The sequence below is a fragment of the Scyliorhinus torazame genome, chromosome 16 (assembly GCF_047496885.1).
Source record: "Scyliorhinus torazame isolate Kashiwa2021f chromosome 16, sScyTor2.1, whole genome shotgun sequence".
NCBI lineage: Eukaryota > Metazoa > Chordata > Chondrichthyes > Carcharhiniformes > Scyliorhinidae > Scyliorhinus > Scyliorhinus torazame.
This window is the reverse complement of record NC_092722.1, coordinates 100,250,844-100,277,259: the sequence shown is the minus strand read 5'-3', so window position 1 is coordinate 100,277,259 and position 26,416 is coordinate 100,250,844. Positions and strand designations below refer to the sequence as shown.

The 26,416-nt window shown below is 47.2% G+C and overlaps 1 long non-coding RNA gene and 1 pseudogene across 1 annotated transcript in view; one reads left to right on the top strand and one right to left on the bottom strand.

Moving 5' to 3' along the window:
• The window catches only part of LOC140392395 (uncharacterized), a 94,353-nt gene that overhangs the window by 51,971 nt on the left and 15,966 nt on the right, over positions 1-26,416 (top strand). The window lies entirely within an intron of this gene.
• LOC140392475 (phosphopantothenate--cysteine ligase pseudogene) lies at positions 11,020-23,665 on the bottom strand (annotated as a pseudogene).

Below are 26,416 nucleotides of genomic sequence, written 5' to 3'. Positions count from 1 at the left end.
CATTGTCGGGATTTGGCAGGGCATTGCCGCTTTAAATGGACGGAGCCACAGTTGCCGCACATCGGAGCGTCAGTACGTTCGCTGCGCCACCGTGCATGCACGGTGCGGTCGTATGTGGTGCACGCCTGCGCATTACGTTCGTCGATGTCGCCGTCTCCTCGTTTGGTGCGCACAAGCGCGGGAGTCCGCGAAAAGCATGCAAAATGGCCGCCCTCATCCAGGTTGAAGCCCTGGAGTTGCTTGATTGCTTGGACCCGTTCCGCTTCGTGGGGACCTTGCCACGCCGTTTCAGCCGCTTGGATGTGGGAATACCGACTCGTGGCATTTTCGTGTAGCACGTAGGTCTCGATGGCGGTCGCTAGGATGAGCTGCTTTACCTTGAGGAGCTGCTGGCGTAGGGGTTCCGACTGAACACTGAAAACAATCTGGTCGCGTATCATGGAGTTGGAGGTGGGCCCATAGCTACAGGACTGCTAAGGATGCGGAGGTGGGTGAGAAAGCACTGGAAAGGTTCATCCTTAACCTGCAAACGCTGTTGGAATACATAGCGCTCGAAACTTTCATTCACCTCTATGCTGCAGTGAGTGTCAAACTTGAGGAGGCCCGTCTTGAACCTTGTTTTATCGTCATCATCCGCAAAGGTGACAGAATTGAAAATGTGGATGGCATGTTCCCCGGCCGTGGATAGGAAGAGAGCGATATTCCTGGTGTCTGAGGCATCTTCCCGGTCTGTGGCTTCAAGGTAAAGTTGGAAGCGTTGTTTGAATATCTTCCAGTTGGCCCCGAGGTTACCGGCGATGTGGAGCGGCGGCGGCGGGCAGACGCTGTCTATTTTGCAGGATGACGGTATGCTGGTGGAAGGCAGATCACTTGCAGGTAGTTTTAAGAAGTTCTAATATCCCTCAACTCCTGGTATCATGATGTGTTGGGTGCTCTGGATCCGTGGAAACACATACAGGTCACCAACACTTAAAATAGTGCAACACTATTTTATTAAATCAGAAACTGTTGAACATACTTTCACTGTGGGTTAACACGATATTAGATTGAACTAAAAACCTATCCTTGTCCTAACCAGTCGATGCACTCAGCACATGGTGAAGATCTGTGCTGCAGGCTGTGAGCTCTGTCCTTCTAGGAGGCTGCAGCTAGAATGAGCGGGAACTCTGATGCCCCCTGGTCATTATAGTGCGTGTGCTCTAACTGGTGATTGGCTGTGGTGTTGTGTATGTTGATTGGTCTTGCTGTGTGTCCATCAGTGTGTGTGTGGCTGCACCATGATATACTGGTGTATATTATGACACCAACCGCTTGAGTTTTTAGCAGATTGGATGGCTCAGGTGTACACGGCACTTCAGCAACATCTTCCCCAATACATTCTTCCAAAATGGAGCAGCCCAAGGCTTGAGGCTCATCGAGACCAAAGGATAAAGAGCTAAAAGCCTTGAGTTAAAAAGAGTTAAAAACCTTATTCCAGGGAAAGTTTTAGCGTCTTCCAAATGTTAAACAGTCTCCCAACACCAGAGAATGACTGTTTTAAAATAAAATAGAGTAGGATCACAGAGTAATTAAATTCTGTCCCTGTATTACCCTGTTCTCTATGGAATCCCTTATTAGTTGAAACATGAAGGTTCATGAAGTGATGGAACATGGCTGAACCATTGTGGAATACAACGAGTAACATGGTTTGCTGAGTATGCTGAACGTTGTCTCCCTTGAGGTGTTGGTATTCTAGGATTCAGCTTCACGGAGATTTTGCAATCACTCACATTGCTCTGTATTGTAAACTCCTCTGAGGCTTCCTCCTGGATGTGAGGAGTGTTATGTAAATACAATCTTGTTGCTTTCTCCACCCACGCATTTGAATGTTTCCTTCATTCTTACAGCTGAAATCATAAATCAAATGGTTGCTTCCCCTCTGAGTTTATATCCACCCTGTTGTTATTGGCAGACTCTCCTTGACCAGAAATTCAAACCATTTTTGATCTGTATTCTTGAATATTCGCATCTATATGCTGATTATTACACATCCAACATAACTGAAATTGGGGCCCCTTTTCAGGTCACTGTTGTTTTGTTTTCGACCCCAGAGTTTTATTTATATATGTCGACATTCCATGACCTATTTTTCCATATTTACTCTGCCTCTTGCCTGTTTAAGATTTTTATTCGATTCAACTTTTCTCAGTTCTTTTATTTGGACTCACTTTTAGGACAGTTATGCCACCCATTTCCCTTGCAGCATCTCAATATTCAGTCAGCACAACCCCACACTGCTCATTATTTATCATTACAATTTCTGTCCTGTGCACCTGTATACTTCATTTACTGCATTGGCAGTATGTCCTTCTCATTGCTCATTCTTAACATTTCGCAGTCTTTCACAAGGCCCAGCTGTTACTCCTTAAAATGAAAATTTCATATGGAGAAAATTCATGTGCATTTTAAATGGATCAGGGTATGTTGAGTATCCCAACACTCAGATCAGCATACATCACTCAGCCTGTGGCTTCGTCTGAGATAACCCACAGGAAGCTGTATTCACCTTGGAAATTCCAGATAAAATGTGAATGGCTGTGACTCTCCTCCACTATCCCCCAACACGACAGCAGAGAATGAAGCAAGTTGAGGTCCACTGCCACCTTACCCCCTGACATGTAACTCCTTCTGTATGGACTGTCGCTGCCCTCTCCCTCCTGACTCACTACAGGGCCAAATTCCTGGTGGATTTCACTCCTGTCTGCTTTTTAAAAAAATTCATTTTATACGGGATGTGGACATGGCTGGTTAGGCCAGCATTTATTGCCCATCCCTACTTGCCCTTCAGAAGGTGGTGACGAGTTGCCTTCTTGAACTGCTGCAGTCCTTGAGGCGTAGGTACACCTACTGTGCTGTTAGGGAGGGGATTCCAGGACGTTGCCTCAGCGACAGTGAAGGAACGGTGATATATTTCCAAGTCAGAGTGATGAGTGACTTGGAGGGGAACCATCGCTCCCCAATGTTGCCATGCGGAAGGTGGCAGCAAGCACTGCTAGTGGCAGTAATGTCCCTGCCATAGAAGGAAACCCCTCCCACTTTCTGGCCCATACCATTTCCCTGCTCAAGGTCCCAGTCTGAACCTTTAATGGGACAATGTGGGGAATTTTACCCCTTGGGATTGGGTGGATTAGGGGTGGGGGTTGTCAAAAGGTAAACATTTTTAAAAATCTCAATCCTTAATCCAAACTGTCCACTTTTGATTTTAGGTGGAGATGGATCAGGGTGGAGAGGTGTGGGTGGTGCGTCAATCTAGCTGTTCTCAGAAAATGGTTAGGGATCAGGTCAACTAATTCACTCTCAGGAAACGAGATGCGGAATGGTCGATTAATCTGCTCTGGGGAAATGAGTCAGTCATTGAAATCTTTGAAGGAGGCTTTGTGCCACATTTTTAACACACACAGGTCGGGATTCCAGGGAATCAGTGTCCCCAGACTGCCCTCCAATCCCGAGTCTGTCGGACCCCAGATTTCTCTCGAAACTTAATGCTCAGGGCTTGGATACGGCAGAGTTTGTAAGGAGCATCCAGGAGGGCTTCTTGAAAAAATATGTAGATAGTCCAACTAGGGAAGGGGTCGTATTGGACCTGGTGTTGGGGAATGAGCCATGCCAGGTAGCCAAAGTTTCAGTAGGGGAGCATTTTGGGAACAGTGACAATAATTCAGTAAATTTTAAGGCACTTTGGATAAAGATAAGAGAAGTCCTCGTGTGAAGGTGCTAAATTGGGGGGAGGCTAATTATAACAATATTAGGCAGGAACTGAAGAATCTAGATGGGGCAGATATTTGAGGGTAAATCATCATCTGGCATTTGGGAGGCTTTCAAGTGTCAGATTATAGGAATTCAGGACTGGAATGTCCCTGTGAGAAAGAAGGATAAGTGTGGCGAGTTTCGGGAACCTTGGATAACGAGGGAGATTGTGAGCCGAGTCCACAAGAAAAAGGAAGCATTTGCCTGGGCTAGGAGACTGGGAAAAGACCAAGCCAATGAGGAATATAAGAAAAGTAGGAAGGAACTTAAGCAAGGAGTCAGGGGGGGCTAAAAGGGGCCATGAAAAGTCATTGGCAAACAGGATTAAGGAAAATCCAAGGCTTTTTATACGTATATAAAGAGCAAGATGATAGCCAGGGAAAGCGTTGGCCCACTCAAGGGCAGGGGAGGGAATCGATGCGTGGAGTCAGAGGAAATGGGCGAGGTACTAAATGAATACTTTGCATAAGTATTCACCAAAGAGAAGGACTTGGTGAATGGTGAGTCTGGGGAAGGGTTTGTAGGTAGTCTTTGTCACATTGAGATCAAAAAGGAGGTATTGGGCGTCTTGAAAAACATTAAGGTAGGTAAGTCCCCAGGGCCAGATGGGAACTACCCCAGAATACTGAGGGAGGCAAGGGAAGAAATTACTGGGGTTTTGACAGAACTCTTCGTAAATCATTGGCTCCAGGTGAGGACCCAGAGGACTGAAGAATTGCCAATGTTGTTCCTTTGTTTTAGAAGGATAGCAGGGATAATCCAGGAATTGCAGGCCAGTGAGCCTTACATCAGTGGTAGGGAAATTATTAGATAGGATTCTTCAAGGCAGGATTTACTTCCATTTGGAAACAAGTGGACGTATTAGCGAAAGGCAGCATTGCTTTGTGAAGGGGTGGTTGTGTCTCACTAACTTGAAGTGACAAAGATGAATGATGAAGGTAGGACAGTGGATGTTGGCTACATGGACTTCAGTAATGCCTTTGATGAGGTCCCTCATGGCAGACTGGTACAGAAGGTGAAGTCACACAGGATCAGATGTGAGCTGGCAAGATGGGTACAGAACTGGCTCATTCATAGAAGACAGAGGGTAGCAGTGGAAGGGTGCATTGCTGAATGGAGGGCTGTGATTAGTGGTGTTCCACGGGCATCAGGGCTGGACCTTTGCTGTTTGAAATATATATAAATAAATGATTTGGAGGAAAACGTATCTGGTCTGATTAGTACATTTCCGGATGACACAAAGATTGGTGGAATTGCGGATAGTGATGAGGACTAACAGAGGACACAGCAGGATATAGATCGGTTGGAGACCTGGACATTGCTGCGGTGCTTCTGAGTGTGGCCCAGTAACAGCCGGCCATGGTTGAGAGCATCGGAGGTATTACCCAGACACTGGGCAACATGGCACAGATGCAGATTGAGGTGGCCCAGTCCCAGAGTGAGATGACACAGTCACTGGCTGATGTGGCACAGACCCAGAAGGTGACGTAAGCCCAGAAAGGTAGACACCAGTTAAGTTGGCATGGGAGGGGGGCCGCACGGTGGTGCAGTGGTGAGCACGGCTGCCTCATGGCGCCGAGGTCCGGGTTCAAACCTGGCCCCGGATCACTGTCTGTGTGGAGTTTGCACATTCTCCCCGTGTCTGTGTTGGTCTCACCCCCACAACCCAAAGATGTGCAGGCTAGGTAGATTGGCCACGATAAATTGCCCTGTAGCCATCTAAGATGGCCACCTGCAAAGGACCATGGAAATTTTGGCCAACCCAGGACTCAGACAGATACAGAGTCTATGTGTATCTGAAACACAGGTAACCAGACCTGATCAAAACCCCCGCTCGTTTGCATTTTAATGGCCCATTTTTCAAGGACAATAGAACTCCAATCAAGCAACCGACAGCCACAGACTGATCGGCGCCACTCCCTTTACTTGGAAAGCCCAACTGCCAGGGTCAATGACCGCTAAGGACCCGCCCAGCTATCAAGGCACCCGCCCCTTTATTGGTCAAAATCGAAGACAGCGAACAGAGCCCTGCGAACTATTGGGTCCAAGGTTAAGGACCGCCCCAAAGAGCGCGAAATCCCAGAGGGATAAAAGAGAGCACAGCCATGTGTTCTGTCTCTTTTGGATCCGGCCTGTGCCAACCCAATCGTAGCAGGAACAGCCAGCCAAGTTCAAGACCAACGATTGCTACCTGATGGATGAGCCCAGCAGAGACAGAGCCACTTTCTTCGAACCAGCCAAGTGAAATCCAGATAAAGGCCTTATCAATTTGCACAGTGCCGGTCGCCCCGAAGTTAAGTATAGGTTATCGTAGTTGATAGGTTAGTTTAACTCGTAGAAGATATTGTGTTTGCATGTCACGGTAACTCTTGTGTATGAAAATAAACCATCTTTTGGACTAACTAACTGGTTGTGTAGTCATTTGATCGATATAAGGGAAGGCTTGTGGTTCACCAACATTATTATAGAGCAACATTATTGGCGAACTCTGATGGGGCTCGATTAGAAGTGACTTTGTCACTCCGAAAGAACCCACAAACATTGAATCCAATTGCGAGAAAGCGAAAGAACCACAAGTGCAAGTCCCATATCGACCGAATTTCAGAAGTGTGTACTAACCCGCATGCGTACCTAACAGGAAGAGTAAGAATTGTAAACTCATTAGAATTGTGTACAACTATCGAGGGATTGTGAGCCGGAAAATAGCTTAAGCCATACCCGCTGTTCAAATCGCTGCCTTATTATACCCTGTCCCAAATTAAAAGTAGAGAAAGAGATAAGAGAAGTAATGGCCACTAAAGCAATGGAAAGATTGATGAATCCCCAGGAACCCGAGGTCGCAGCGACCAACAGAGCAGAGCAATGCCCCATATGGGAGGAAGAGTTAAGGAAATACTTAAAGGGGAAAGGATGGTCCCTTTGGTCGAATTTTTGCACTAATGATGAGTCAGGTCCAGGAAAAGATAGGACAAACTTGGTGGGAGAACCTAAGCGAGGTCCACAAGAAAAATGTAGGGAAAATCAGAAAGCCGATGGCAATAGTGCCCTGTTTGGCACAGTTGCGCGGCACAGGAGGTCGTGCGGATGCTCCGTAGGCAGTTAATTGAGAAGGAAGAAAAGAACAAGGGAAACAGTAATGAAAGCGAGAAGATAATTGAGCAACTCTGGGAACAGTTAGCAGCTAAGGATAAGGAAATGGCAGATGTAAAACGTGCACATCAATGTTGTCTAGTTCACCTTAGTAGATACACAGCACGCAGTCCTGGTAAGAGAGGAAACAACTAACTAGCAAATGCGCAGATTTAAAAGCAGTTTTGAGAGCGCTCCACAGCTCTACTAAGGAACAGAGGCAGAGTACCGTTAACCATGCTAAATGCGGACAGATGATAGAAAAGTTACAGTCGCTACTCTCAGTACAGAATGGCTTCAGGTACACCTTCGGGCAGGATTTAGATGAGGAAGATGCTCCCGATTGGCAAGAGTTAAACAAAAGCGTCCAAAGATACATAGAGGACACGGGAAACCAAAATTGATGCACTAAGCGTCAAGAACCACAAAGACATGTGAGACTTTAACTAAGGCTTTAATATACTACATGGGAGGCTTACCCGACACAGACGACCCCAGACAGAATGGGGCCGGTCCCAGAAGAGGGTTCTTATACGTAACTCCCGGGGGAGTGGCTAAGGCGGAGCTCTCCGTGGCCAGGTCGGGTTACCTACCAGTGACCGAACCTCTGCAGAGCTACAGTACAATACACAGTATTACAGGGCCACGTTACACACAACTATTATATACTATGTACAATGGTAGGGAAGTACAGTGGTGTATCACCACATTCACCCCTTGTTTAGAAGGAAGTCCGGGGTGAAAATCAGTGAACAGAGCCCACCAGGAGGTTCCGTGTCGTCAGAGGTCGAGACGAATGATGGGTTTGGTCGATCTCTTTGAACGTCGGAGCTGCGGCGCTGAGGTAGTGTCCAGCGGTATCCGTGCGGTCGGTGGTGCTGGGTCGCGAGGCGGCATGACGTCCCCCACCGCTTCGGCTGGCTCGAGGCGAAACTGCGGGATGACAGCGGCTGGCACGGAGTAGTAACAGGCCGAGGGATCGACGGGAGCAGAGAGGGAGCGGGGTGGAGGTTGCGGTGTGGGGGCGGCAGGGGCCCCAGAGGGGGCCAGGTCCTTGATGGAGACGGTCTCCTCACGCCCATCGGGGTACGCTATGTACGCGTACTGTGGGTTCGCGTGGAGGAGATGGACTCTCTCCACCAGGGGCTCCGCCTTAGAGGTCCCCCACGTCCCAAAATGAAAAGCACCCACAGCACCGACTGCACAGGCAGCACACACCCCCCACTCACAATTCGACCCCCATGAATCCGGATACCACACAACGCAAGTCATCAGATCAGGATGAGCCTGATATCGTTTACACCACCCCACTATCCATAACCCAATTAAGGGATGCTTGCATGAAAGTTAGTCCATTCCAGCCCACCGCAGACCCGCACAGCTTCTTTGAGGAGGTGCACCAACAAAAAGTTATGTACGGCATAGATGAGAGAGAGGAAGTAAAGCTAAAAGTTATGAGCCTTATCCAGTCCGTAAGGTCTGCTTTGCCTGAACCCCAAAATATAGCAGGAGAAACCCTACAGGGAATGAAAACAGCCATATTAGATGCCATCGGGTATAACAAAGGAGATCCAGTCGAGGGTTTAAATCTCTGCTGGCAAAAGAAGGGAGAACATCCGACTGCCTTTGCCGGTCGCCTCTGGATACATTTCATGGCAGTATTTGGGGATTTAAACCGCAATAACCTAGATGCTGAAGGCACTACCAAATGGACCCGCACTTTAGTCTCCCAGGCCACAGATGCAGGTCAACAGGTTTGTGTAAACTACGACCCCGCAGACCACACACACAATGAAGTTTGGGTATTGAAACGACTTTCTAGAGCATGGGAACAAACCCTACACCGACAGATGAGATGGAAGCAAACATGCACCCACTTAGGACTAGCCAGGGCCTAGCATGGATAAACGAGGGTAGACACGAGGGACAGCACCCCAGAGCACAGGCACCACGAGGTTGTTTATATTGTGGCCACATAGGACATTACGTCCGCGATTGCCGACAAAACCCCCTGAACCAGCACCAATACCAACAACCAAACCCCCAACCTAGGAACAATGTTAGGCCCATGCATAATGTTAGCGCCCGTTCAGACGACTTAGCGTTTAACTCCACAGATTGACGGTGTTCGGACTCCTCAACTTGGGTCTGTGACACACGCTGGGACAAATCAGGCAGACCAGTAGTTACAGACACAGTCCGGGGACATACAGTCAATTTCCTTTGGGACACAGAAGACACAAATGGCCCACCACACACACCATCACCCTGAGTGGATTCACCGGCCACATACAGCAAGGATATATCACAGCTCCCGTACCCACTCAGATAGGAAACATTAGCACCAAACACCCCGTCATTTCAGTTGAATTACCCCAAACCACAGAGCACATTTTAGGCATTGATTTGATGAGCTCCCATAACCTTTTGTTTGACCCAGTAAACAAATGTGTCTGGTGAATGGCCAAAACAGCTAGGGCTCCCGCTACGCTCACAGTAGGGGATTATGAAAGCAGGATTTGCTCAGTAGGGTTTAACCCGCAAACAATTAGTGCAGACCAGACGATTAGCGAGGTCCTCATAAAACACAAAGCTTTGTTCGCGCAACACAAACACGACTGTGGGAAGATCCCAGGTACAGTAAAGATTTCAGGTCCCGATCCAAAGCCGCAAAAGCAATATGGTTTCCCACAGCAAGCCGAGGGGGAGATTCAGAAGGTTATTAACAGTTTGTTAGACCAAGGAGTTATTCGACCCGTAAAATCCACAAATAATGCCCCAATTTGGCCTGTAAAAAAGCCCGATGGTTCATAGTGACTACCGAGAACTTAATAAGGTAACCCCTTTAGCAGCCCTCACTGTTGCCACGAGTCCCGCGGCCATGCTCAAACAGGGAGTACAGCAAAATACTTCAGAGTGCTGGACATCAGCAATGGCTTTTGGTCCATCCCGTTAGACAGGGCCTGCCAGTATAAATTCACATTTACGTTTCAAGGGCAGCAGTACACGTGGACATGCCTCCCACAAGGATTCCATAACTCCCCCTCCATTTTCCACCGACAATTGGCCAACGGACTTTCTAAATTTTCCTGACCCGAATGCCTAATACAATATGTAGACGATCTGCTCTTGCAAACGGACACAAAAGAGGAACACGTAGAGCTCTTATCTGAATTACTGGGCCTACTGCAATCAATCGGATGTAAGGTAAACCCCAAAAAGGCCCAGATTTTAAAGGAAAAGGTTCTTTATTTACCAGCACCAGCATCACCCCAGGAAGAGAGAAATTGAACAAAATCGGACCAAGTCCATCGTTAAATTGCCCCAGCCCCAAAATGTCACTGCACTCCGGTCATTCCTAGGTTTCATAGAATCATAGAATTTACAGTGCAGAAGGAAGCCATTTGGCCCATCGAGTCTGCACCGGCTCTTGGAAAGAGCACCCTACCCAAGCCCACACCCCCACCCTATCCCCATAACCCAGTAACCCCACCCAACACTGAGGGCAATTTTGGACACTAAGGGCAATTTAGCATGGTCAATCCACTTAACCTGCACATCTTTGGACTGTGGGAGGAAACCAGAGCACCCGGAGAAAACCCACGCACACACGGGGAGAACGTGCAGACTCCGCACAGACAATGACCCAAGCCGGGAATCGAACCTGGGACCCTGGAGCTGTGAGCAATTGTGCTAATCACTATGCTACCGTGCTGCCCATGTTCCCCATGTTCAAGACTTCCCAGCCAAGGCAAACAATTTCTCACCATCCACCCTTAAGAATGTTATATGGTTAATTGAACTTGGCTGTTTTGAAGCAAATGGAGCCATTCCATAGACTGGTAATGTAGAGTAAGTCCATTTGCTCTGTTTCCTCTGACAGCTTTAGGACTTGTTCGTCGACCTGGAAAAGTGCCGAGACGATACAGGTATACAATGTCATTTTGTGACCAATAAAGTGGGCAAACAACTGTAACTCAAAACTGATCGGACCGTCTCTGCTGACCTAACACAAACATACAGGGAGCTTCTAACGGTATATATTTACAGATTGACCACTGGAAGCCCTAGGTGGATGACCACTACGCTACCGTACCCAAGTAGTTACTTAATGTCCCTACCGATGGGGTTGAGGTCATGAGCCGCCGCCCTCAGCAGATACAGGTAATCGGATAAGGTGCTGAATTCGACTGGTAGGAGCAGTCCAGCCTCTCTCATGGCCACATAGCGCTGCAGCACCGGCAGGATGTCGGGCAGCACTGCCTGGTCGGCTTCCACCCGCCAGCAGGTGGTTCCGGCATCCAGCACGGCCTTCAGCGCGTCCAGCATGTTGAGGCCGGAGTAGCGCCGGGAGAAGGGATAGAGGGAGCGCTGGCGGTGCAGGAAAACCACGGCGTAGCCCAGGCCGAGGAAGTACTCGGCCGACACGGCGCCGCGCCAGCCGCTACTGAAATTGTCCAAGAAGCGGATGGTCCGCGACTCCAGTGGCACCTTGGTGCCGCCCGAGGTAACCAGCACCACCCTGCGACCTTTGGCGGCATGCCTCACCGCGAACTCGGCCATCGCCTGGGCCGAGCTCTCCGCATTGGGCGGCGGCACGCAGTTCGAGAAAAAGCCGCTCCACTCCGGCTCACTCTGCGTCTCTGGCGCCGCCAAGGTTTGGTAGGATGTTGCAGAAATTATGTAGATGGTTTTGCCACTAAAGCAGCCCCACTCTCCGAGCTCCTTAAAAAGAACGCCCCATCGGAATTGCTTCCACAGCACACAGTCGCCATTGATGATTTAAAACGCGCCTTTTGTGAGGGCCACGAAAAATCCAGCACGAGTTTTAAGGATACAAAGAAATAACATTTATTTACAATAACATATACATACAACAGCAGCAGCAACTTCGCTTGCTGCTCACTCCTTCCTCTCTGGTTCCAAACTGGCCAGCTTTATTTATACAGGGAATCTGCTAAGGATTTCTCCGTCCCCCTCATTGGGGAAGCTCATACACCCACAGGATTGTGGGATTGTCATTAGTCCCCAGCCAATGGTAAGCAGGCAGGTTATAACAGCGTCCTAGGCACAGACCCCGCTTTACAAGTTCCAGACCCAGATTTGCCCTATGCCATCGAAGTAGCAACCACCGGCCGAACCCTATCAGCAGCACTCCTGCAAGAACAACATGATCACCTAGGACCCGTAGCCTATGCCTCAAGGGTATTGGACCCCGTGGAGCAAGGATTCTCAGCCTGCGAACGGCACTTGCTTGCCGTCTTTTGTGCAGCACAGTACTTTGCGTACATCACAGGCCTCAACCCAGTATCAATCTTGACCGATCACACCACCCACTCAACTATTACTAGACGGTAGATTAAAGGACGGTTCAGGCAGCCAAATCAGAGCAGCTCGCTGGACACCACTATTACAAGGCAGGGACATTACGGTAAAACGCACCAAAATCCACACATTTCTGGCCGATAATCTCCAATATGCAGGGACCCCACATGAGTGCCAGATCATAGCAGCCAACACCACACAGGACCCTTTATCCCAGAGTCACTGCACCCACGAGCAGGCAGTAAGACACAGGATTCCCAAACCACAGTGAATACTTAAAAAATGTATGTAGACAGTTCCTCCACAATCAAAATTGGAGTTAAAATAACTGGTTGTGGAATTTATGTGGAAGATGCGCAGGGACGCCCACGAGAAGAGATCTCTTTCAAATTGCCCGGCCACCTCGGTTCACAAGCAGCAGAACTAGCAGCCATAGCCTAAGTAATTCAGCACCCCGACTCTTTTCCAACCCCCGCAGGCATACACTCCGACTGCCTGTATGTGTGCAACAGTTTAACAGAATTCCTGCCCCTGTGGGAATCTCAAGGTTTTGTTTCGGCCGATGGAAAACTGCTACCCTCTGCCCCGATGTTAAAGCACATTCTCAAGATAGCCTCAGATCGCACATACAGTATTATTAAAGTAAGAAGCCATCATCGCTCCTCCCCACCCGGTAATGTAAAGGCAGACTCCTCAACCAAAGCAGGATCTCGCCATGGTCACTTCTGGCAGCCACCCGAAAGCGAACCGATACACTCAGTCCAGGTTTCCCAGACCAATATTAAGGATCTATCCCAAGCCCAAAAAGCAGACGACACTCTCAAACAGATTTTTGACGGCAACTTCCCAGCTCCCTATGATAAATGGAAGGACGCACTGACTGTACAGGACGACATAGTTTTAAAAAACGGAATTGATGTGGTCTCCACCCAGGACAGAAACCAGCTCATTTACTAATTTCATGACGGACATGGACATCAGGGATAGACAATACCATTGCCCATTTAAGACCTTTATGTTGGTGGCCCAATGTAAAAAGCGATGTAACCCATTATGTCGAGAATTGCCTTATCTGTGCACAGAACAATCCCGAACGTTACTCAAAGAAAGGACAATTACGTCACACCCGACCTGTGAATGGCCCTTGAACAAATTTGCAAATCGATTACATTGGCCCCCTTTTCCCTTGCAGAAACGGTTTCAAGTACGTGCTGGTTGTAATCAACACCTTTACTAAATGGGCAGAAGCAATTCCCTCACGGACAAACACAGCAAAGTTCACCGCTAAGATTTTGACCCAACAGATATTCACACGCTGGGGTCTCCCCCGCAGCATTGAGTCAGACCAAGGTTCCCACTTCACCGGCAGAGTCATGCAAAGTGTTTTGACAATTTGAAACTAAAATCGCTTATTGTCACACGTAGGCTTCAATTAAGTTACTGTGAAAAGCCCCTAGTCGCCACATTCCGCCGCCTGTTCGGGGAGGCTGTTACGGGAATTGAACCGTGCTGCTGGCCTGCCTTGGTCTGCTTTCAAAGCCAGTGATTTAGCCCTGTGCTAAACAGCCCCTGCTGTTTTTGGGATCAGGCAGAAATTCCATACAGCATATCACCCCCAATCCAGTGGCATTGTCGAGAGAATGAATCGAACTTTAAAAGCGACCATTAGGAAGATGGTGCAACAGAACAATACCACGTGGGACATGGTCCTCCCATTAGGCGCGAGAAGGAAGCAGAGTAAAGCCTGCTTTGACAAAACCGTCCACCCCGTAGAGTACACATTCGGTCAGCAAGTAATGGCTTCACTTTACAACCCCAGTTCTTTCCTCTCCCCCAAATGTGCAGGATCCTACTCCATTTCCGACAAAGTGAGCCCCTCTGTGTACAAGATACCGTACCCCAACGGTAAAACTGGTTGGTTCCACATCAACCAATTCAAAGTCTACCGATCCCAATGTAGCCACTCCTACCACATCTCTCTGGCAATAGGAGACGATTACATCCCACCCATCGACAACCTAGTCCAACCCCTACGCCAACCCACCCCCAGCCATGCCGGCATTTATCCCTTGTCCACACCCATAGGCTCAAACTTGTCTCCGCCCACAGGTACAGACTTTCACCTTGAACTTGACTCCGACGACAGCGAGAGCCTCCCGGATTTGATTACTATCCCTGAACAATGGCACGATCTCTCTGCCCCCAGTCACCCCAGCCCCCGGAATCACGACATAGATATCTTTGACCCCTATATACCCTCCCCCAACTACCACCACAGCCACCACCCGACCACAGTAACTTGCCCTCCACAGCCACCGCCCCTACGCCTCATGACAAACAAGCCCCTCTTTGGCACTGCGACAACTCTTGCAGACTAGTAAGGCACGACGATTCGGATTTTCTGACGGCCCACGCAGCCAAGCCACAGAAACGGCAGACACGAGTCTGCCAACTGGGAGATGGAAATGATTCAGATACTGACTCTCGTTTCGGTAATGCTTTTACAACACTGTTTGGTACAGAACCCTGAGGTGTCCAGATGATAAGAAAGAGACACCGCCTAAATATTAAGGTGTCCAAGTTCTGATGGAGCCTGCCTGCCTTTTACCTCCTTCTTTTTTCTACTACATGGTTTTAATTCATGTCGCCCGACACACAATTACTCTTCTGATTCGAGGGTACGATATGCAATGTCAGTTAAAGGCACAAGTTTGTGGGGAAACAGATCACTGTTCTCCCAGTCTTTATGGCAGGTTTCCACCCGACTACAAACTCTTACCATCCACCCAGGTCACCCAGGTAGGGAGTAACGGCACTGATCCCCACCCGACCTGAGGACCCCAAATTCATCCGTTCAGTTAAGCTCGGGTAGTGGAGTAACGGCACTAACATCCGCCCTACCCGGGGATTCCACCGATTCTTATAAAACAACGGCCCACATGCACCTCATGTTCCCTTCACTTCATACGATCTGGAATGGTTCCCCACACTCTGCATTGCCCATGGCAGGCCTTAGTTTCACCTTTTCTACTCTCCCTTTCATTGTGGTATAAAGAATGCATTTTGCCAAGTTCCATATGCTCACCCCTTCCTTCCACGACCCCTGGTCGCTCCCCACCTGCTATTTACACATATGACACAATTGGTTGCGATACATGCTGCTACACGCGAACTACCTCTGAACCCTGGGATGAAACTCTATAAAACTGGCCGCCCTGAAATTCATCTGGTTAAGATAAGCATCAACCACCACTGGTTGCAAGTAAAGAAAAGACTGGTCGAAGAAATTGTCCACCCACTCCCCGCATCAACCACAAACTGCGAGAGCCTCTGTACTTTAAACATTTGCATTTCTTGTCTCTCCAAAACCGTATTTCAAAAATAAAATGAGGGAGTCACACATGGTGACAATCATAATGGGTAATTGGAGTTGTTTTGTTACCTGTGTGGTAGGTAACATGTGTTACTCAAACCTTGGTTAGTGATGAGGTCTTCTGAATCTCGATGAAGAAGACTCAAACTCATCCAGTAGTAACAAAAGGTTTATTGAGTAATTATAACAATAATTGCATGAGTTCTTTACTTTAACTTTGAGACTAGTGATAAGGTTAACAAGATCTAACTACGGTAACTATACGTAACTCCACTAGCTGTCTGAACTAGTCTGCTATTGCCCTGGTCACAGTGCACCCAAGAGAGAGCGAGAGACCCAATGTGGTTGCCTTTTATACCCCTGTTGGTCCAGCCCTCTAGTGATCATGTGGTGCTACTGATTACACATTAACCCCTTGTGTACATGCACATATAGAGATCACTACATCCCCCTTTTTTGTGTTACATATTTTCTGTATGTTGCAAAGAAAATTGAACAAACATAATGGATGCAGTTTGCAAATGCATTACATAAAATCAATGAGATAGTCCGTCAAATGTTAATACATTTAGCCTCATAGGTTTTTTCGCTTGCGTGAAATAGGTAGACAAATGATGTTATGTACAAGTTGTGATGATCTTGATGATTATACAAAGCCAATTAATATTTATGAGTCCAATCTTAATTTAAAAAACCTTTGTGAGTCCATACTTTATGAGTTTGTTTGGTCGAGTTGTTTTCTTCTTCTGTTGTTGAAGTGGTGATGTTGATGTTGTTATTTCTTTGTGAACGTCATCAGTGTTCCTGTGTTTAAGTAACCAAGACGTCATCAATGAGCTATTTGAATGGTCAAATCACTTTGTTGTCTGATTTATGCTTACGGTAGCATTTCTGTGTTACCACTTTGTTGTCTAACCTGGACTTTTTCTTGTGTTTGTGGTATTGATTCTGTATGTCATCTTTGTTGTCTGACCTGGACTTTTTCCTGTGTTTGTGGTATTGATTCTGTATGTCATCTTTCTTGAAAGCTGGTTTGCTTGTTTGTTGTGGAGCAAATGTGAATTTGTGAGATTTGTTGCCATGCCATGGCATGGTTGTATTCTTGCCATTGTGTTACAGTGTGCTGTGGCATTGTCCTTCATGTGCAGAGTTGTACCATGTTGTACAGGTCGTTGTTTCAGTGTTGTCGTTTCTGTCTTGGTCATTTTCGTTGTCGTTCTTGTTGTGGTCATTCCTTTTGCTGTTTTTGTCGTGCTTATTGTTTCTGTCTTTGTTGTTTTTGCTGTTGTTTTTCTTGTTCTTCTTGTTTTTGTTATGCTTCTTGTTTTTGTTCTTGTTGGGCTGCATGTTGTTTTTGTTGTTGTTCTTGTTTCTGCTGTGCTTCTTGCAGTTTTTGTTGTTCTTGTTGCGCTCAATGTGTTTCGTGTGGATGATTTGAGTCATTGTCACAGTTATTGGTGTCAGTGTCCTTTGTGGTATCTGTTACATTGAGCGTTTCTTCTTGAGAATTGTGAGAATGATTTGACGTTGCATTGATGTTGGTGACATCAGTCATTTGTGGTGGATTTGATTCCTCTTCTTTGCTTCCTTGGTACTCCTCTTCCTGAGTCATTTCTGGTTCACTTGAAGCATCATTAATATCTTGGTGCTCCTGTTTTGGAGTCATTTCAGGTTCATTTGAATCATCTTTGGTTTCTTAGTGCTCCTCTTCTGGAGTCAAAATCTTCAAGATTTCTATTGACGTGGTCTCTCTGGACTCTTGGTGCTCCTCTTCTGGAGTCAAAGTCTTCAGGATTTCTATTGACGTGGTCTCTCTGGACTCATGAGTAGCCCTCCTCTGATTGTTGAGTGCTTCTGTACAGACGAGCTGAGATCTGTCAGTCTCGCTGTGATCCTGCATCTCCTGTATGGGAATTGTGATTTCTTCGTCACTTGACTCACATACAGTGGGTAGACATTCAGTGTCTTCTTGTTGGTTAAATGAGCTGGGTAGACTTTCACTCAATGCTCTTGCTCAAGATGGCTGCCAATCAAAAAGCGTTGTTACATCGAGTGAGATCCTGCCTCTGCCTCATGGTGAGACTTTCATAGTCTTCTTCTGGAGGCTCAAATAAGCTGAGTAAACTGTCTTCTTGTTGGTTAAATGAGCTGGGTTCTGGTGGCTCAAATAAGCTGGGTAGACTGTCATAGTCTTTTTGTTGTTCACGTGAGCTTGGTAGACTTTCATAGTCTTGTTCATGCATGGCATTCACTGTGGAGTGTTTGCTTGCTTCCATTTTTGAGTCTGTCACCGAGCTGTCTGTGGAGGCTTGCATCGCTCTTTGTGGAGGCTTGTGTCGCTCTCTCTGTGGAGTCTTTCATCGCTCTCTCTGTAGAGTCTTTCATCGCTCTCTGTGTGGAGTCCGTCATCGCTCTCTCTGTGGAGTCCGTCATCGCTCTCTCTGTGGAGTCCGTCATCGCTCTCTCTGTGGAGTCCGTCATCGCTCTCTCTGTGGAGTCCGTCATCGCTCTCTCTGTGGAGTCGTGCAGTGTTCTCGCTGTAGAGTCAATCTGTGCTCTCTGTGTGGCATCGTCTTCTTCTTGGGAATTACTGTCATCCAATGTATCGAGATCTGCCATGGCATCATGGTATTGGAATCATCTACCATGAGTAGAGTTGTGTTGAGCTTTGCAACCGTGTTGCTGATGCTGTGATCAGCATATCCGAATAACTCAGCCATGTCTGAGTAGTATTGTGTGTATTGTTCGGTAGACAAATCATCTCTTTTTGTTTCGGAGTTGTTATCGTTCTCTTCATGTTCAATGAACAAATCATCTTCTTGAGTTTTGGATTTGTCATTGTGCTCTTCACTTTGAGTGGTGCAGACTGCTTGTTCCAGGGTGTTGTGAAAGTTATTTTCAACTGCTGGTGTAAGTTCGGGCATTGTTCTGTCTTTTGAGGTAAGAAAATTGGGTTTTGCAGCTTTACATTTCTTTTTGTTCATTTCCGTGCATTTCCCTTTTAAGTGGGCGTGGTCCGGGTCCCCTGACGTCATGCGTAGGAATTGTTGCGCATGCGCAATTCAAGTTTCCTTTACTTTTCGCATGCGTGGCTTCTCGAGTGTATTTTGCCGTTTTCCTTCTTTTTGAGAAGTGCTCATGTGCGTACTGGCCGGAATGCTCTCGCTCAAGATGGCTGGCAATCAAAAAGTGCTGTTGCATTGAGTGAAATCCTGCCTCTGCCTCATGGTGAGTGTTCGCGCCATTTTTACCGATTTTGTTTTCTGGATACTGATTCTGTGTTTGTAAAGATTTTGTGTTTGTTTTTGTTCATAAGCAAGGCATTTTTGTATAGCAGTTTCTAGAGTTAGATACCTATCTTGTGAAAGTTCTTCCTTCAAATTTTTGTCAGGTAGTCCATAAATTAATTGATCCATTATCATAGTGTCTCTGAAATTAGCATAATCACAGCCTTGTGGTATTAACTTGAGATTTGGAATAAAATCAGTGATGGGCCCTCCGTTTCTCTGGCATTTATGACAAGAGTTAAATCTTTCCAGCATCTCACCAGACTGACTCTTACAGTGTTCATCAAATTTTTTGAGTATTACTTCTAATTTGGTGTTGTCTTCACCTTCTAAGTAATTAAAGCAATTATAGAATTTCTCTAGCTTCAAGCCTTCCGATTGAGAGTAGTAGTGTTATTTTTGTTGCATCAGAGACTGTGCTTAAATCATTAGCTGCGATAAATATTTGGAAAATCTGTTCAAATCTTTTCCAGTCATAACTTAAATTATCGGTTGTTTCCAGCTGCCCTAGAAGTCCAATGAGTCCCATAGTTAGTCGTCGAGGATCCATTTGCTGCCAAGTCTTCCACAGTCGAATATCTGGTCTGAATTTTCTTCTCTTTTTGTCTAACCTAATCAAACTAGTTCTGTTAAAGCCAACATGCCTGGTACCATGTTTTGTTACCTGTGTGGTCGGTGACATGTGCTACTCAAACCTTGGTTAATGATGAGGTCTTCTGAATCTCGATGAAGAAGACTGAAACTCGTCCAGTAGTAAAAAAAGGTTTATTGAGTAACTGTAACAATAATTGCATGAGTTCTTTACTTTAACTTTGATCCCAGTGATAAGGTTAACAAGGTCTAACTCCACTAGCCATCTGAACTAGTCTGCTATTGCCCTGATCACAGTGCACCCAAGAGAGAGCGAGAGACCCAATGTGGTTGCCTTTTATACCCCTGTTGGTCCGGCCCTCTAGTGATCATGTGGTGCTATTAATTACACATTAACCCTTTGTGTACATGCACATATATAGATCACTACAGCAGTAAAGATAGAAATACAAATAAAACGAAATATTAACCAAAGATAATAATAGAAACTATGCTTGCAACCCCAGGATTACACGGAAAACAGAAAACACAGGATGAAGCAAGGACTGCTGACATGGATCATCACTGGACTTCTGCAACTGCGCCGGCAACGGACTGTTTTAACAAACTCCACACCAGCTCCGAACACTACCACACAACAGGCCACCACCAGCCCGGACACTACACCACACATAAAGACAGACATCGAAACCCCCACTTGATGCGAAAACATTGCCAAATGGAACCCCCTTTCATACATAGTAGAGGCCCTTCTAGTAATTGCAATAATCTGCAGTGTCATTCAGACCCTCCGACTCTGTAAATGGCGAGCAAAAGCCTCCTGCTCCCCGATATATACAGTCCGATCCCCCTGCTTTGGAATTCAACAAAACTAAACTCATGTACCAATCGCTGCTAAAAATAAACCATGTACCTCTTTAACTTTATTAGGATTAAGTAGAAATGTGATGCTGCTGTTTTAAATTTTGTACTATATGTAAGTTCTTTGATATTCACCAGCAGCATGAGAGTAGCTTAGATAGTGTAAGCTAGAGATCAACTGAGCGGATAAATTAAATGTTTTATAGTGACCTAAATTATAGTGACCATTAGAGATGACTTAATTTATGGATGTATTAATGAAATATTCGGTAAATGTCCCAAACGATAAGATAGAGTAGAGTAGAACCTTGCCTTGACCAAGGGTGATCGGCCCACCAAGGATGAACAGGGATCAATAGTGTGATGCACCACGCTTCGCGTTCAGGATCAAGAGGATGGAATGTAGCTATCTAAGATGGCCACTTGCAAAGAACCATGGGAATTATGGCCAACCCAGGACTCAGACAGATACAGAGCCCATGTGTATCTGAAACACAGGTAACCAGGCCTGATCGAAACCCCCGCTCGTTTGCATTTTAATGGCCCATTTGCCCAGGACAATAGAACGCCAATCAAGCAACCGGTACCGCCACAGACTGATCAGCGCCACTCCCTTTACGCAGGAAGCCCAACTGCCAAGGTCAATGACTGCTAAGGACCCACCCAGCTACCAAGGCACCCGCCCCTTTATTGGCCAAAATCGAGGACAGTATCAGAGCCCTGTAGAACTATTGGGTCCAAGGTTAAGGACCACCCCAAAGAGCGCGAAATCCCCAGAGGGATAAAAGAACCATGTGTTCTGTCTCTTTTGGATCCGGCCTGAATCAGCCCAATCGTAGCAGGAACATCTAGCCAAGTTCAAGACCAATGATCGTTACCTGATGGATGAGCCCAGCAGAGACAGAGCCACTTTCTTCGAACCAGCCAAGTGAAATCCAGATAAAGTCCTTATCCATTTGCACAGTGCCGGTCGCCCCGAAGTTAAGTATAGGTTATCATAGCTGATAGGTGTAGTTTAACACGTAGTAGATATTGTGTTTGCATGTCGAGGTAACTCTTGTGTATGTAAATAAACCATCTTTTGGACTAACTAACTGGTTGTGTGGTAATTTGATTGATTAAGGGAAGGCTTGTGGTTCACCAACATTATTAATAGAGCAACAGCCCCTCAATTGGAAAAATAAATTGGGTATACTAAATTTAAAATTTTTTTAAAATCTCCAACAAGAAGGATCCAACCATTGCCTCTTGTCTATCAATGGAATAACCATCGCTGAATACCGCAATCAAAAGCCTGGGGTTACCATTGATCAGAAACTGAACTAGACTATCCATATAAATACTGTTAGGCCAAAGGCCAAGAATCCTGTGGAAAGTAACTCACCTCTTAAGTCCCTAAAGCCTGTCCACTATCTATAAGTCATAGGTCAGGGGTGAAATAGAATATTTGCCATCTTCCTGGATGAGTACAGCTCCGACAACACTCAAGAAGCTCAACACCATCCTGGACAAAGCATCCCGTTTGATTGCTTTCCGTTCCATAATCCTTCACTCTCTCCATCACCGATGCACAGTGGCAGCCATGTGTACCACCTACAAAATGCACTGTAGGAACTTACCAAGATCCCTTAGGAAGCACCTTCCAAACTCATGACCTCTACAATCTAGAAGGACAACAGCAGAAGACAAATGAGAAAACCACTTCTTGAAGGTTCCCCTCCAAGTCACCTACCATTCTGACTTTGAAATATATCGCCGTTCCTTCACTGTCACTGGGTCCAAATCCTGGACTTTCCTCCCTAAAAGCATTGTGGGTGTACCTACACCACAGGGAATGCAGTGGTTCAAGAAGGCAACTCACGGTGGTACTGGCGACGCTCAAGATTTACAGGCAGTTACGGCAGCACTTTTAGGTTGTGGACGGGGTCAAGGGAAATGGCAATTCGAGGCAATCATAGATTTGAACAAGGGAGGTGGGATGGGGATTTCTGGAGGTGGGAGGAGAGGGGAGTTAGGGTATTGAAGGATTTTTTTCTGGATGGCCGGTTTGCGAAGTTGGAAATGCTGGGGGGAGGGGATGTGGGTTGGGGCAGCGGGAGTTGTTTTGGTATATGCAGGTCCGAAATTTTGCCAGGAAGGAGGTACAGAGCTTTCCGATTGCACATGCCCCACACTGTTGGAAGAGATGGCGGGGGGATTGGAGAAAGGGGTGGTGTCGGCATCTGGGGTTATTCTGGGAGAAGATATGGTATCACTGGATGGGATTAAGGCAAAGTGGGAGGTAGAGTTGGGGGGAGGGCATGGAGGAGAGGTTGTGGTGTGAGGTGCTACGGAGGGTGAATGCATCAACTTCATGCGCGAGGTTGAAGGTGGTGTATAGGGCTCACAAGGGCAAGGATGAGACAACATTTTGAGGGGGTGGAGGAAGCTTGTAAACACTGTTGGGGGGAGGGGGGCCGCAAATCACGTTTATATGTTTTGAATCTGCCCAAAAGTGGAGGGAGGTCTTTAGGTTAATCTCAAAGATGGTGCACATGAGACCCGATCAGGTAGCCTAGTAGCCATATTCGGGGTGGCGGATCGGCCGGAGTTGGAAGCGGGTGCGGAGGCAGATATCGTAGCCTTCGACTCGCTGATTGCCTGAAGGCGGATTCTGATGGGCTGGAGATCGGCTTCTCCACCCTGTGCCTCGGCGTGGCGGGGGGACCTGCTGGAGTTCTTAACACTCAAGATAGGAAAATTCAAGTTGAGGGGGAGGATGGAAGGGTTCAATAACTCATGGGACTTGTTCATCATGCATTTTCATGAATTGATGACATTGAGCATTTGGGGATGGGGGCGGGTTTGGAATTTATAAATTAATGATGATTCTTTTTCATTGGTGTTTAAATGTTGGGAGCAGTTTGAGGATGGGTGGGATGAGGAGATTGTTGGCTGGGGGATTGCCATTGTATTTGTTGTTATTAATTAATTGTTGTTGTAAATATGATAAATGAGAAAAAGGAGGAGAATAAAAGTAATTTTTTTAAAAAAGAAGGCAACTCACCACCATCTTCTTAAGGGCAATTAGGGATGGGTAATAATGCTGGCCTAGCCAGGGACGCCCACATCCCCTAAAATGAATTTTTAAAAACAAATGCTGCCCACTGATGCATGGGTTGTGCAACAAAATCATGGACCATGCCATCAGCAGATAGCCATGAGGACTCATTGGATTGACACAGAATGTATCATATAACTGCTGCTGAGATATTGGGTATCGACTTACATTATGGTTTGTGGTTACGCTGCTGGGCCCAGCAGTTGTTGCCATTCTTCAACTGCCCTTTAACTGAGCAGCTTGCTGGGCCATTTCAAGGGCATTTCAGAGTCAATTTGGCATCATTCAGCTGTCTGTGCGGAATCTGCACGTTCTCCCCGTGTATGCGTGGGTTTCCTCCGGGTGCTCCGGTTTCCTCCCACAGTCCAAAGATGTACAAGGTAAGTGGATTGGCCATGCTAAATTGCCCTTAGTGTCCAAAATTGCCCTTAGTGTTGGGTGGGGTTGCTGGGTTATGGGGATAGGGTGTAGGTGTTGACCTTGAGTAGGATGCTCTTTCCAAGAGCCGGTGCAGACTCAATGGGCCGAATGGCCTCCTTCTGCACTGTAAATTCTATGATGTGGAGATGCCGGCGTTGGACTGGGGTGAGCACAGTACGAAGTCTTACAACAGGTTAAAGTCCAACAGGTTTGTTTCGAAGTCACTAGCTTTCGGAGCGCTGCTCCTTCCTCAGGTGAATGAAGAGGTATGTTCCAGAAACACATATATGGACAAATTCAAAGATGCCAAACAATGCTTGGAATGTGACCATTAGCAGGTGATTAAATCTTTACAGATCCAGAGATGGGGTAACCCCAGGTTAAAGAGGTGTGAATTACATCAAGCCAGGACAGTTGGTAGGATTTCGCAGGCCAGATGGTGGGGGATGAATGTAATGTGACATGAATCCCAGGTCCCGGTTGAGGCCGCACTCATGTGTGCGGAACTTGGCTATAAGTTTCTGCTCGGCGATTCTGCGTTGTTGCGTGTCCTGAAGGCCGCCTTGGAGAACGCTTACCCGGAGATCAGAGGCTGAATGCCCTTGACTACTGAAGTGTTCTCCGACTGGAAGGGAACATTCCTGCCTGGTGATTGTTGCGCGATGTCCGGTCATTCGTTGTCGCAGCGTCTGCATGGTCTCGCCAATGTACCACGCTTCGGGACATCCTTTCCTGCAGCGTATGAGGTAGACAACGTTGGCCGAGTCGCACGAGTACGTACCGCGTACCTGGTGGGTGGTGTTCTCACGTGTAATAGTGGTATCCATGTCAATGTCTGGCACGTCTTGCAGAGATTGCCATGGCAGGGTTGTGTGGTGTCGTGGTCACTGTTCTGAAGACTGGGTAGTTTGCTGCAAACAATGGTTCGTTTGATGTTGCGTGGTTGTTTGAAGGCAAGTAGTGGGGGTGTGGGGATGACCTTGGCAAGGTGTTCATCGTCATCAATGACGTGTTGAAGGCTGTGAAGAAGATGACGTAGTTTCTCCGCTCCGGGAAAGTACTGAACGACGAAGGGTATTCTGTCGGTTGTGTCCCATGTTTGTCTTCTGAGGAGGTCGGTGCGGTTTTTCGCTGTGGCGCGTTGGAACTGTCGATCGATGAGTCGAGTGCCATATCCCGTTCGTACGAGGGCATCTTTCAACGTCTGTAGATGTCTGTTACGCTCCTCCTCGTCTGAGCAGATCCTGTGTATACGGAGCGCTTGTCCATAGGGGATGGCTTCTTTAATGTGTTTAGGGTGGAAGCTGGAGAAGTGGAGCATCATGAGGTTATCCGTGGGTTTGCGGTAAAGCGAAGTGCTGAGGTAACCGTCCTTGATGGAGACGAGTGTGTCCAAGAATGCAACTGATTTTGGAGAGTAGTCCATGGTGAGTCTGATGGTTGGATGGAACTTATTAATGTCATTGTGTAGTCGTTTCAGTGATTCTTCGCCGTGGGTCCAAAGGAAAAAAATGTCATCGATGTATCTGGTGTATAACGTCGGTTGAAGGTCCTGTGCGGTGAGTAGGTCCTGTTCAAACTTGTGCATGAAGATGTTGGCGTATTGGGGTGCGAATTTGGTCCCCATGGCTGTTCCGTGCGTCTGGATGAAGAACTTGTTGTCGAAGGTGAAGACGTTGTGATCCAGAATGAAGCGGATGAGTTGCAGAATTGCGTCTGGAGATTGGCAGTTGTTGGTGTTTAGTACTGAGGCTGTTGCAGCAATGCCGTCGTCATGGGGGATGCTGGTGTAGAGTGCCGAGACGTCCATTGTGACGAGGAATGTTCTTGGTTCAACTGGTCCATGGGTGCTGAGTTTCTGTAGGAAGTCCGTCGTGTCGCGACAGAAGCTGGGCGTACCTTGTACGATGGGTTTCAAGATGCCCTCGATGTAGCCAGAGAGGTTCTCACACAAGGTCCCAATGGCTGAAACGATAGGGCGGCCTGGTGTGTTGGCCTTATGTATTTTTGGGAGGCAGTAGAGAACTCCAATGCGGGGAGTACGTGGGATGAGAGTACGTAGGGTGCTCTGAAGATCTGGATCCAAGGTCTTGATCAGTCTGTTAAATTGGCGGATGTGTTCCTTGGTCGGATCTGCGGGTAACTGTCTGTAGTGTTCTTGGTTGTTCAGTTGTCGGTATACTTCTTTGCAGTAGTCCGTTCTGTTCAGTACGACAGTGGCCCCTCCTTTGTCTGCTGGTTTGATGACGATGCTGCGGTTGGTCTTGAGAGCGTGGATGGCATTGCGTTGTGCTTGGGTGACGTTCGGGGCTGTCTTGTGAATGCGACTGATGAATCTGGCATTGACGCGACTCCTGACGGCTTGAGCATACATGTCGAGTCTAAGGCAGCGGCCTTCCGGAGGGGTCCAATTCGACTCTTTCCTCTTCGGTTGCCGCACCGCAGATCTCTTGGTCTGCTGTTCCGGTTCATTGATAGTCTGCTTGGGTTCGCTGTTGGCCTCTTGGGGTCTGTGGAAGAATTCCTGGAGCCTCACTCGCCTGA